General features: G+C 38.8%; 1 pseudogene; it reads right to left on the bottom strand.

Moving 5' to 3' along the window:
- Positions 1–1,573: 1,573 nt before the first annotated feature.
- Positions 1,574–2,237, bottom strand: LOC122110763 (annotated as a pseudogene).
- Positions 2,238–12,908: the final 10,671 nt, after the last annotated feature.

Below are 12,908 nucleotides of genomic sequence, written 5' to 3'. Positions count from 1 at the left end.
AAACTCATGAAAATAAAATTATATATATATTATATATACATATATATATTTAATCTTGAAGTAATCTTTGTGCCAAAGAGGAAATTTGGAGTGTGCATATTCTGATCTCCTATAGCTATACTTGAGCTAGCATATCCTACACTCCATGAAAAAGAAAAGAAGTAAAGAAAGGAGACAAAGAAGTAAGCAAAGATGAAGAATAATTTGAATCAGATAAGAAATTTATTTTTTTATTTAGGACCACTGACTTATTTTTTCTCTAAGTCCATCTGCTTTTATCACAGATTCTAGGCTCATGGCCAGGACTGAGTGGACTTGGACATTGAGTGAAACTGTTGTGACAAATCTTCCATTTCCACATGGGCATTCTTCTCCTGCCAGTGAAAGCTCTCTGATCTTTCCAAAATTTGGGAACAATTCACTCATCAAACTAGTTTTCCTATGGTCCACTCTTATTTTGAATTTCTGCTATTTTCTTATCTGAATACATTCATTTTCTTTTAACTATGAATTCTTGGTAGCTATTAATAGGTAAAGTAACTTCCTCTCTATTTATTTATTTTTTCTTTTTCTTTTTTTTGCCTTAAACCAAAATAGTAATGTTAAAGTTCATATTCTAGATACACGAGTGGTGGCTACTTTACAGTATAGACTTCTGAACATAAAAGTATTGTTTGTAAGTGATTATTTTCTGCGATCAATACTCAGAGATACATGCCATAATATTTTCTATTTTATATATGAAAAATAGTCATGAGAATTAAGTGACTCACAAAAGCCAGCTTTAATATTTTTATTGGCTTTGTCCAGCTTTTTCTCCTGATATATTAAAGCAGGAAGCAAAGACTCAATGCCAATCCCCATTCACCCTTTTTCCTGAACATTACTAATCTCCTCTTAGGGAAACTGGCAGTATTTTAATCCAAAGTCTTCTTTTTTTAACACATGAAAAAGTCCTTTATGATGTATAAATATTTTGTTACACGGGGTACAAAATACGTTCACGTTGTGGGGTTGGCGGATGGTGAAGAGACGGTGACCTGGGAAGAGGCATGAAAAGATGCACACCGTGTACATGTTGGGGGGGGGGGGGACTTGGGGGAGTGGTCAAGCCTGGACTTGTTGGGGGACGGTGTGGGACCCTCAGGGTACAAGTGGCCACTGGGCTCAGGGTGGGTCTTGAGGCCGGGTGTGGAGAGGACCAGGCATGACGAACCCTGAGTGCTAGGACCTGTTGCTATGGCAACAGTGTGGGAACAGCGTGTACACTCACATATACACAAGTTTTAAGTGTCTTAAAGCTGGGCCAGAGAGCATGCAAAATTAAACGCCTCGTTCCCTGGAGGGGAGAGCTATGGAAGGGAGATTGCGTGGGAAGTCAGGCCAGGCTGGGGTCCTAGGGAGGCCTCTGAGCAGGGTTTGGGGTGTCTCAGCCAGAAGTTCCCCAATCGGCCTGGAAGGTCTTGGAGCCAGGCTTTGGGGTGGGGCGGAGCAGGGCCGAGGAAGGGGAGAGGGGTCCGCTGAGGCAGGCTTAAGATTCACAGGGCAGGGCAGCAGCAGCGGTGCACAAGGGGCGGGGAACGGAAGTCCGGGTCCTGCTGTGGCCCCACCACACAGTCCCAGAACCAACTCCCCGGTGACCAGACCAAAACCACTAACAGAACTGGCGGTACTTCCGTCCTTGCTGGGCGCTTGGGCGCTGTCAGAGGAGGGGTACCAGCGCACCTGAGCGTGGGGAGCAGCAGCGGCAGCAGGGTAGGTGAACGCTGAACGTGAGATGGCCGGGGTCAGCTCTGGGATCAAAGCAGCCCCCATCAGGTCGTAGGGGTCCCGTTGACATGTGCTCCAAGAGGGGTGGCAGGTGAACATTGGCAGGGTTTGGTGTTGCCATTAGCTTGCTCTTGGCCATCTTGGTGCTGGCTTTGGCAAACTCCAGCCTCAGGGTCTGTGAGTTCTCAGGATCAAATCGAATACCGTTCAATTCATTCTTAGCTGCTTCGGATCCTGCCCGGCTGTCAAAGATCACAAAACCAACAGGCTGTCTGGAGGTGAGCTTGATCAGAGTCCCTTCGTAACCCTTGAATGGCCGGAAAAGTAGATAAAGTTCTCTGGGCTTCATGTCCACGGGGAGGCCACTGAGGACCAGTGTCCGGACCTCTTCCTCCAGGCTGCTGCCGGAGCCCCGTGCCGGAGCCGGTGTGTGTGCCGGAGCCCCGCGCTGGGGCCAAATTCGCCATCTGGCTTCAGCTCATAGTGTCTTAATCCAAAGTCTTTAGATTTCTATTTTGGGCTAGGATCCAGCTATATAAAAACTTTTATTTTATTTTATTTTTTTTTTTGTGGATGGCGCTAGTGCCTGCTCTATTGCTTTCCATTCCACTTTTTGGGTACGTTTTGTGTAATCTGCTCTATTTTGTGGATGAATTCCAAGTTTATACAGCAACTGTTCCCATGCATGGGAGTATCCTATCTATCCTATAAGTGCAGGAAAGAGGTTCTAGGAAGTTTGCTGTTTCACTCAGTGTTTCATAGGCTTCTTAAAGCACCCGAAGGCAAAAAACTTGAAAGAAAAATTCCCATTTATGTACCTAAAAATGTATTAGAAAATAATCATTGCAAACATGGCCAAAGAAGATATGTATTTCAAAGAGCCTGAAGTCTGTGGTCAACAACGTGTGTGTGTGTGTGTGTGTATGTGTAGTGGTACTGGTACTTGAACTCAAGGCCTGGGAAGTGTTCCTTTAGTTTTTTTTCTCAAGGTTAGCTATCGCTCCATTTCCAGATTTTTGCTGGTTAATTGGAGATAAGCATCTCACAGATTTTCCTGGCTGGGCTGGCTTCTGTGATCCTCAGATCTCAGCATCCTGAGTAGTTAGCATGGCAGGTATGAGCCATGGTGCCCAGCTATGTGGCCAACAACTTGTAAAGTGTAACTGAACACTAATGGCTATGTCCAGCCATTACAGTTTAGTCCCTGAGTCAAAAGGGTTTGATGGTTAAATGTGATTCTTTGCATTGCATACTGGGTAATTTCATATGCTCCTCTCTTCCATTTGTTTCAACATTATTCAGAAATGGATTTTAAGAGGAAAGAAATTTGGGTTTTGGTGTTGGTAGAATCTCAGCATGGATTTATTGCATTACTTTCTCCATGCAAATATCCATGCCTGGGCTTGGTTGAAAGTATAGATTCCATCAGGGAACTAGTTCTTTTTTCTTCACGAAAGGTTTATAAACAAGGATTCTGCAGGCAACACACTGGTCCCCTGGGACAGCATCAAGTCCTCTAGGATAGAAATGATTTATCGCCATGTGTCCTGGAGTCCACATGTTCTGGTGAAAATTGCAAAGCTGGAAACAATACGAGTTTATAGGTAAGATGTATTACAATGTAAACATACATTAAATAACTTCAAAGACTGGAACACAGAGCAATATACTCAAAAATCACCTTTTCTTTATTGCCAAAAGTTTATGGCATTTATGAAAGGAAAGACCACTGTGGGTGGGGACTTTAGATCTACTTTATCATATAAGAGGGCCTTTCCTGTCCAGTACCTAGTTCATAATAGACACTCAAGAAGCATCTCTTGATCTGATAAGTAAGATCTACAGCTGTAGAAAGTACAAGTTGGGGCTGGGAATGTGACAGTAGTAGCATACATGAAGCCCTGGGTTCAATTTCTTCTTATCACATAATTACATTTTTATTTTTTAAATTTTATTTTTTGGTCCTGGAGCATAAACTCTGGGCCTAGGTTCTGTCCCTTAGCTCTTCAGTTCAAAGCTAATGCTCTATGACTTGAGCCACAGCACCACTTCCAGCTTTTTCTGCTTATGTGGTGTTGAGGAATCTAACCCAGGGCTTCATGCATGCAAGGCAAGCACTCTACCACTGAGCCACCTACCCAGCCCTACATTTTTTTTTTTTAAGTGAAAGTTCTAAAAATTTAACACCATACTTTGGTGTCCTATTTTCTGATGTATACCATTGCTCCCCAGACACCCCTCCACTGCCAGAGATATTGAGGACACTCTTTAAGTGAAATAATTATAGGGAAGTTATGCCAAACTACCCTGACTTTCGTCTATCAGTAAACTAGAGGTGAAGATAATGAGTTGGTTTGTCCATGTTTCTATTTGTTGAATAATTGATGTGTGTTTCTTTTGACCAGTGCCCTGTCTGGTTTTATTGTGTCTTCTTCCTTACATCCAGTCCTGCTAAACAATCAAGTGTCCGCCCAGACTGATGCTCAGTTGTTTAGGTTCCTGTGATGATATTGCCAACCATAATAAACAAAGCACAGTCATTCCAGTGAGAGACTAAGCATCTTAGAGAAGGGAATTATTCCATAAAGGGTAAGGCAGTGAGGTGGGGCTTCCCCCTGTGCCCCTCGCTCCAATGCCTTTTGATTTCCATTTCCTTTGAACAACTGCTTGTTTTCATGCAACTGCTTGTTTTCATATTAGGGAAAGTGAGGTTCAGAAACTCACTTTGAATTATGTTATTATATGATGTTGATCAGATACCTAGTTATCAGATTATGCAGATGTAATACATCCAGTAAAGCTGACTAGACCATTTGAATGTCAGTATAATTTCATAATGAAATAATACCAACATGATGTAATAATAATTGCATGGAGATAGCAGTTTTGATGCCATTATTTGATTGAATATGGTCTCATTATCTCCCAGTGACACAACAAAGTCTTATTATCTAAACATTCATAGGTTCATTGAATACACAGTAAATTGTGGGTGGGTCCTTCATATGTAGTAGCATGTGTTGCTGACTCTCTTGCCCAGTACCTCATTTCCATTAGGTACTCAATGAATGTTTACTGATCCTGAAATGTATCAGCCTTTGTCCTTTCTGGTAGAAAGAAGAGAGAGAATACTTCGTTCATTTATGTCCTACTTTCAGGCAAATGCAGGAGGGCAGAGAGCTCTTCTTGTATGTGTTTCTTCTTAATAGCTTTTTGCTCAAAACCATCTTCATGCCAAAGTGGCATATTGGGGATGACATGTTCTGTTACCATTGCTGTTCACATCAATGAAGTTAACACATTCTGGACTAAGGCTTACTATCCTGCAGATCAGAGTTTAAAACCTCAGGGATGTTTACAAGCAACAGAAAAAAAGCCTTAATTTAGCATCTATCATACCTAAAGCTCTGTACTAGATCAACAGGAAAAGGAGTAGAGTGGAGAAAAGAAACAATCTTCCATTAAATAAGTTTATTATACCTGGTTATTTCTAAATTTTTCTGCTAGTAGAGTAAGTAGAGTTACATCCTGAGATGAAATTCTCAGGCTATTTCCTCTAAAGCAGCTACTGTTTCTTTATTGTTTTCTCATCTCAACAAATGGTTTTCCAAGCGTTTATGTTATAAAACTGAAAATTTTTTCTAGCCTCTGGCCTTTCCTTTAACTCATATTTTGGTTATCATCTGAACTTCTATAGATTACTTCCCTGAAGTATAGGCCATACATATGTCCACATAAAAACTATGTTTAAGCCAGATGTGGTGTTGCATGCCTGTAATCCAAGCTACATGGGAGATAGAGATTGGAAGATGTGTGTGTGTGTGTGTGTGTGTGTGTGTGTGTGTGTGTGTGTAAGCTAGCCAGATCCTAACTCACAAATAGGAATGCTAGTTCATACCTCTAATCCCAGCTACATGGAGATGGAGGTAGAAAGATCAGTCTTAGGTTGAGCCCAGGCAAAAATATGAGACCCTATCTAAATAATAAACTAAAAATACTGGAGGTATGGTTCAACTTAACAACCTCAGTTCTCTTGAGTTCAGACTCAAAAAACTATATTTTGAATCTTATTTACTATATAGTTAAGATAACCTCATAGTTATATAATTTCTTTTACATTTATAGTTTATTTGCTGGACTAGAAGCTTTCTGAAATTTAAAGCTCATCTATTACTTATAATCTTGCTAAAACCCCAAAGACTTATAGCAGAGGCCCTCCTATACACCACAGAAGCAATGCAGTCTGGATGAAGTGAAAAGACTGCCCCATAACTACTTGGTATTCACTCTTCCTCAGGACACTTGGTCACTGAAGGTTAGTAGGCCACACAGACCGGTTAACCTGGAAGGTCAGTTTAGTCTCACTATCCTTGATCAATTACTTTGTAGGGCACGTGGGTAGCAAAGATGGCGCTGAGAGGGAGTTGAGTGGGCAGAGCCCGAGTTGTTTATGTTAAAATCTGACTGAATACCACAACCAGGTGAAGTGACATCAGTGCGTGAACAGTTCACGGACAGCAGGGAAAGTATAGAAAGCTTAGGCGCATGATAGGGTGACCTCTACAGTGATTGGTTGGTTCCTTTTATTCCCCTTCCATGCCATGCTTGACTCCATGCCATGGTTGACCACATCTGACTGTCTCCGGGGCTAAGGGAGGCTGAGGAATGGGCGAGCTGTGTACTTACCTTTCCTGGGACCCTGTCAGTCTTCTGTGGGAGGGACAAAGACCCAACATTATTTATGTTTGCTTTTCCTCCAAAAGGTGTCAATGATTAATTACACAGCACTCTACCAAATTATTGGAGACCTGTGAGGTTTTATCTAGTAAGAATAACCTGGAGATAAATAAGTGATAAATATAAATACAAATAATTGTTTATTATTCTTATTTGAAAAAGGTAATATGGTAGATTATTCTGTATTATATAATATCCTCACTTGCTTTTGGTAATGCTAAGTTTTGAACTCAGAGCCTCATGCTTGTTAGGCTGGTATCTTACCACTTGAGCCACATCAACAGGCTTTTATTTTTTTGGACAAAGTCTGACATTTTTGTCAGTGGCTAGTCTCAGACCATGACTCTACTTCATATGCCTCTTATGCAGCTGTAATTGTACATGTGAGACACCATGCCTGGCTCCTTGATCATGCTAACATTTTTCTGGTCTGATTTTGAACTTTTTATTCCTCTGATATCTACCTCCCATGTAGTTGGGATTATAGACATAAGCCACCACTGTTAGCCCACATTCACTATTTCTTTTAAGACAAATATAAATACAGGAATTTTCTAAGTAAGAAATAAAAAGATTATAGCTAAGGGTAAGATTTGTTGTCTTTGGTGGTGCTGGGGAAATCTAACTCAAGGCTTTGTATATTCCAGGCAAGCAAGTGATCTACCACTGAGCTACAACTTTGATGTTAAATGATCATGAAAAATGTATTTATTTTTCAGAGCTTTTTGGATTTGGGGAAAATAATTAAAGGATTTTGTACCTAAATTTCATTGTGTGAGGCTGAAAAGATTCTTTAGTATTTCTAATCTTTGATTTTTCTTTTGTAAAACAAGAGCAATTATTGTAACTCCTAGTAGCATTACTCTAAGGATCAAATTAAATAATTAAGTGGAAGGTTTAGCTAAGGACATGGGACCAAAAGCTCAATAAATGGTAGTGGTTTTTATTAGCTGCCATCTATTTTCACTTCAATCAGAACTAGAAATCTCAAATTCCCTAAGGCAAGTAGAATAGTTAAGAAAATGTGATAGTTGAGGCATCCAAAAACTTATTATTATTTTCAGTTTTTTATTGTGAAAATACTGTAAGGAGGGGTTATAATTACATGAGCAAGATAATGAGTACATTTCTTATCAAGCATTGTTGCCTCCTCTTTTGTCTTTTGTTTCCCCTTACTATCCCTGCTCTCCCAATCCCCCCAAAGTTGTAAAGTTCGTTTTTCGACATAGCATCTTGTACATTTCATTGTTGCAATGGGTCCACCTCTATCCCTATTTAAACAATTTGTTTTTTTCCTTCCCCTCCCCAAATTATACCAACTTCAAATACAGTGAAAACAGGGTTTATTCTGTGAGGGAGGGTCATACAAAGCAACAAAAAAATCACCTTATAATTATGTTACTACCCAATCAATAAGTGGGCTAAAGACTTAAAGAGAAACTTCTCTGAAGAGGAAATAAGAATGGCCAATAGACGTATGAAGAAATGCTCAACCTCTCTAGCCATAAAAGAAATACAAACCAAAACAATGTTGAGATTCCACCTCACCTCAGTTAGAATGGCTGTAATCAAAATATCTAATAACAGATGCTGGATGGGATGTGGCCAGAAGGGAACCCTACTTCATTGTTGGTGGGAGTGTAAACTTGTTCAACCACTTTGGAAAGCAGTATGGAAGTTCCTCAGAAAACTCCACATAGAGCTCCCCTATGACCCAGCAATCCCACTTTGGGGCATTTACCTAAATGATCACAAACAAGACCATACTAAAGCTACCAGCACAACTCTGTTTATTGCAGCATTATTTACCATAGCTAAGATATGGAACCAACCCAGATGCCCCTCAGTAGATGAATGGATCAAGAAAATGTGACACACACACACACACACACACACACACACACACACACACACACACACAATGGAATTCTATGCCTCTGTTAGAAAGAATGACATTGGCCCATTTGTTAGGAAGTGAAAAGACTTGGAAAAAATTATATTAAGTGAAGTAAGCCAGGCCCAAAGAAACGTAGGTCCCATGATTTACCTTATTTGCAATAACTAGTATATGTCTGAGACAAGCAGAAAAGGTCAGATAAGATGATGTTAAGCGAAATGAACCCCTAGATAAGGGCTCAAGTGGTTTCTCTTTCTTGCTATTTTCAATTATTTTGTAGCTTAAATTTGTTTTTCTCAGAGATAGTTATTGTCAGCCTATTGTATTGTAAATGGGCTTTGAATCACCACTATATCTAAAGGGCCTGGTATACCTTTGACACACAGTAAGTACCTTGAGAAATAATTGGTGGATGGGATAAAAACCTATGAAATCACTACACTCAGGGATATTCTGAGCAGTGATCTATTTAAGAAGTACAAAGTGTAACCATGCATCATTATTGCTCATGGTCCCATACATGGTCCCATCCTGTTTGTGTGGCCTACTTGTCAACAAAGTGTTATGGTGCCTTGCCCTTGGCCTTGGACCAATCTATAATGGCTTAAATAACTCAGTTTATAATGATTTACAACTTCCAGTAAATCCCCCAAATATGGTATTCCCTAACACACACCTACACACACAACAACAATAAGAACAAACAGAACTTTCTAAGTTCTGTTTTGATTTCCTTTTTCAAGTTTTTAAAGTTTTCATCATAGAGGTCCTTCACTTCTTTGGTTAAGTTAATTCCTAGGTATTTTATTTTTTGTGGGGCTATTACGAATGGAGTTGCTTTCCTAATTTCAGCCACACTTTTCTCATTGTTGGCATACAGAAAAGCCATTGATTTTTGGGGGTTAATTTTTTACCCTGCTACTTTGCCAAAGTTTTGAATCAGCTGAGTAATTTGGGAGTGGAGTCTATGAGATTGTTTAAATACAAGATCATGTCATCTACAAAGAGGGAGAGTTTTACTTCTTCTTTCCCTATTTGGATTCCCGTTATGTTTGCATCTTGTCTTATTGCTGTAGCTAGGCATTCGAATACTAGATTGAAGAGAAATGGAGAGAGTGGACATCCTTGTCTTGTTCCTGGGTTAAGAGGAAATGGCTTTAGTTTTGCACCATTAAATGCTGGCTGTAGGTTTGTCATATTCAGCCTTTATTGTATTGAGGAATGTTCCATGGATTCCTAATTTTTCCAAAACCTTCATCATAAAGGGGTGTTGGATCTTGTCAAATGCTTTTTCTGCATCTATTGAGATAACCATGTGGTTCTTATCCTTGTTCCTGTTGATGTGATGAATTATATTACTTGATTTGCGTATATTGAACCAGCTTTGCATCCCTGAAATGAATCCTGTTTGATCGTGGTGTATCATTTTTTGGATGGATTGTTGACGTCGATTGGCCTAAATTTTGTTGAGAAATTTTGCAACAATGTTCATCAAAGAAATGGGTCTATAGTTCTCTTTCTTCGATGAGTCCCTCTACCAGCATGACTATGTTTATTGCAGCACTATTTACTATAGCTAAGATATGGAACCAACCCAGATGCCCCTCAGTAGATGAATGGATCAAGAAAATGTGGTATATATACACAGTGGAATTCTATGCCTCCATCAGAAAGAATGACATTGCTGCATTTGTTAGGAAATGGAAAGACTTGGAAAAAATTATATAAGTGAAGTAAGGTAGGCCCAAAGAAACATAGGTCCCATGGTTTCCCTTATTTACAATATCTAGTATATGTCTGAGTCAAGCAGAAAAGGTCAGATAAGGTGATGTTAGGGAAATGAACCCTAAGATATGTTCAAATTTTTTTTTCTTTCATGCTATTGTTTCTAACACATTTATAAGATTATTTCTTTGTTGCTTTGTATGTCCCTCCCCCACAGTATAACCCTTGCTTTCACTGTATTTGATGTCGGTATAATTTGTGGAGGGGAAGGGGAAAAACAAATCGTTTAAATAGGGATACAGGTGGACCCATTGCAACAATGAGATGTACAAGTCCTTATGTCGAAAATGAACTTTACAACTTTCGTGGGGGTGTTGGGGAGGTTGGGGGGTGGGGCAGGGAGGATTGGGTGGGGGGGGGAGGATGGGAAGGGATGGGAAGGGGAAACAAAGGAGGAGGCTACAATGCTTGATAAGAACTGTACTCATTATCTTGCCCATGTAATTGTAACCCCTCTGTACAGTATTTTCACAATAAAAAATAGAAATTTAAAAAAAAAGAACAAACAGAACAAGAACAACAAAACAAAGTTCAGTTTGTGTAGTAACTATTTCCAGCAAGGTAATGTAGAAAGTGACTCAGAGTTAAGCAAAACAAAAACTATATACACATACATGTTTTTAAACACTATACTTCTCTACATCAGTAAGTCAACCTTACCACTCCAATGACGAACCACACCCCAAACACACTTTTAACACTGTTCCTTATTTGAAGTGGTCTTAACAACACCCGCAGCAAACAAACAAGCTCACAAAAAAGTCTCTAAAAGCTAAATTTCATCATGAAAATGCACATGTAGGCCTAAAACTTGAGCTCTTCTTCTAGCCCTAATGTTTACTAGTTAAAGATGAAATCTAGCAAGCTTCTTTCTAGCTGGCTTCAAAGCTTGATCCTTTAGAACTTACTCACCTGAGGTAGGATTATAGACACAAATCATTAGTGCCTAGCTGATGTATATTTCTTTAAGTGAGTTTTCATCTGTATTACCTATTTTTAGAGTTTCTCTAGCCTTTAATGCTCGTGATTACTAGAAGTGTGCTCTGAACAGTCATTCTTCATTCTGTTGTTCCAATCTGCTGTTCCCTAGTGCTCACCTTGTTCTCCCCATGTCCTTCAACCAGAAGGGCTATAATCCTAATTGTTGGGCTTCTGAGAAAGATTTTTCTGTATGAAAAAGACTTCAAAATTTTGTACTATACATTAAGTATCATTTTAACCATTAGACTACTTGTTGGGTTTTTAAATATATCTTCTAATTCTCAACTCCATGTAATAGGGATCATTTTTAAACACACATAAAGATCTCATTTTCTAGATTAAAAAGAAACATTTTGGAAGAAACAATTAAAGAATGCTCACTGCGGATGAGGGTCTATACTATGCCTTTTGGAGGCATAGTAGTTTCTTAGTTTCTTAGTTTAACTTAGTTGGAAACAAATGTATGAAAAACTTTTATAAAATTCAGCAGATGAAGTGATTCAGTAGTCAGTACCCAGTAGCTGTGAACTGAATCTTCCTCTCTGTTTAGAGGGAGCAGGAGATCAACCCAGGCATGAGGCCCTTCTAAGGGCTGACATATTTTGGTTGAATTTAGAGTTCTCTGAGCCTAGGATAAAAACAGTGACCAATAAGGAAGTCCTTTTCATGTTATGGATTATTTCTGCATTTTCAAATCATCTAAATGACCTTTTGGATGAACTTTCAGAAACTATAAAAACAGTGTTTAATTTCTTTCTTCTCCTTAACTTTAATGTATTAGGTCTAAAGTAGAAAAATAACAATATTATTTTTATGTATGGAGGATAAAGATTTTTACTTGGACAACTGTACTCATAAGAAGCAATGCAAAATTAATAAACATTAAAATTGTACAGATAATAGGAATTTTAACATTCGTCTTGTGTGATTGGCTGCTGAATGACATTTGCTTCTGTGGTTTTTCATTATGTCTATGTTTGAATGTCTTAGTTCTTCCTTGTTTAAAATATTCTTAGAGCCATTTTTTCCAGTGAAATCCCTCCCAGTGATTGACTCACATCAGAAAGAATTCCAGAAAGAAGAACAATCATGCCCTTTCTGTCATTGATGTAATGGTGTTTCAGCATACTCTCCTAGTTATGAGTGATGTTTTGGCAGGCATTGAAATCATCAAGATATCTGAATAGATGTTTGCATGATTGCATTGATGATTGGCCCCTTTCAAGGAGCTTCTTACTTTTTAGCTGGAAAACATTATTTCTTTTTAATGAAATATTAAATTAAAGACCATGTAAGTTGTGCTTCCTTTGCATTTTCTTTGTCTTTCTTATTTTTTAAATTTGTCTTTTTTCATATTTGTCAGTATGAAGATTATCTGTCTTAGGTATGGTAGGCAAGGTGGCCTATGACTTGAGGCACATCTCCAGCTTAAGAGTGAGCACAATAACTTAGATTCTGTATGCCAAGTTCTAAGTATTCTGATTTTTTAAGACAGAATGGTTAAATTTTGACAAAGTGTGGTCCAGTTCTTTTAAAATAGTTTAAGATAGTTTTATTAAATTGTGGTATTATTCAAATAATATTATACCTTTTTACCAAGATGACACAGAAAGCAAAGAAAGGAAGGGATAGTGGGATAGCAACAAGGAAGGGAAGGGGTAGCAATGATCGACAAGTAATGTACTCGTTGCCTTACTCATGTAACCTCTCTGTACAGTATCTTAACAATAAAATAAAA

This window comes from Dipodomys spectabilis, unplaced genomic scaffold, assembly GCF_019054845.1.
Source record: "Dipodomys spectabilis isolate Male_0828 unplaced genomic scaffold, ASM1905484v1 ptg000081l, whole genome shotgun sequence".
Taxonomy (NCBI): Eukaryota; Metazoa; Chordata; class Mammalia; order Rodentia; family Heteromyidae; genus Dipodomys; species Dipodomys spectabilis.
This window is presented reverse-complemented; position numbering and strand designations above follow the sequence as displayed.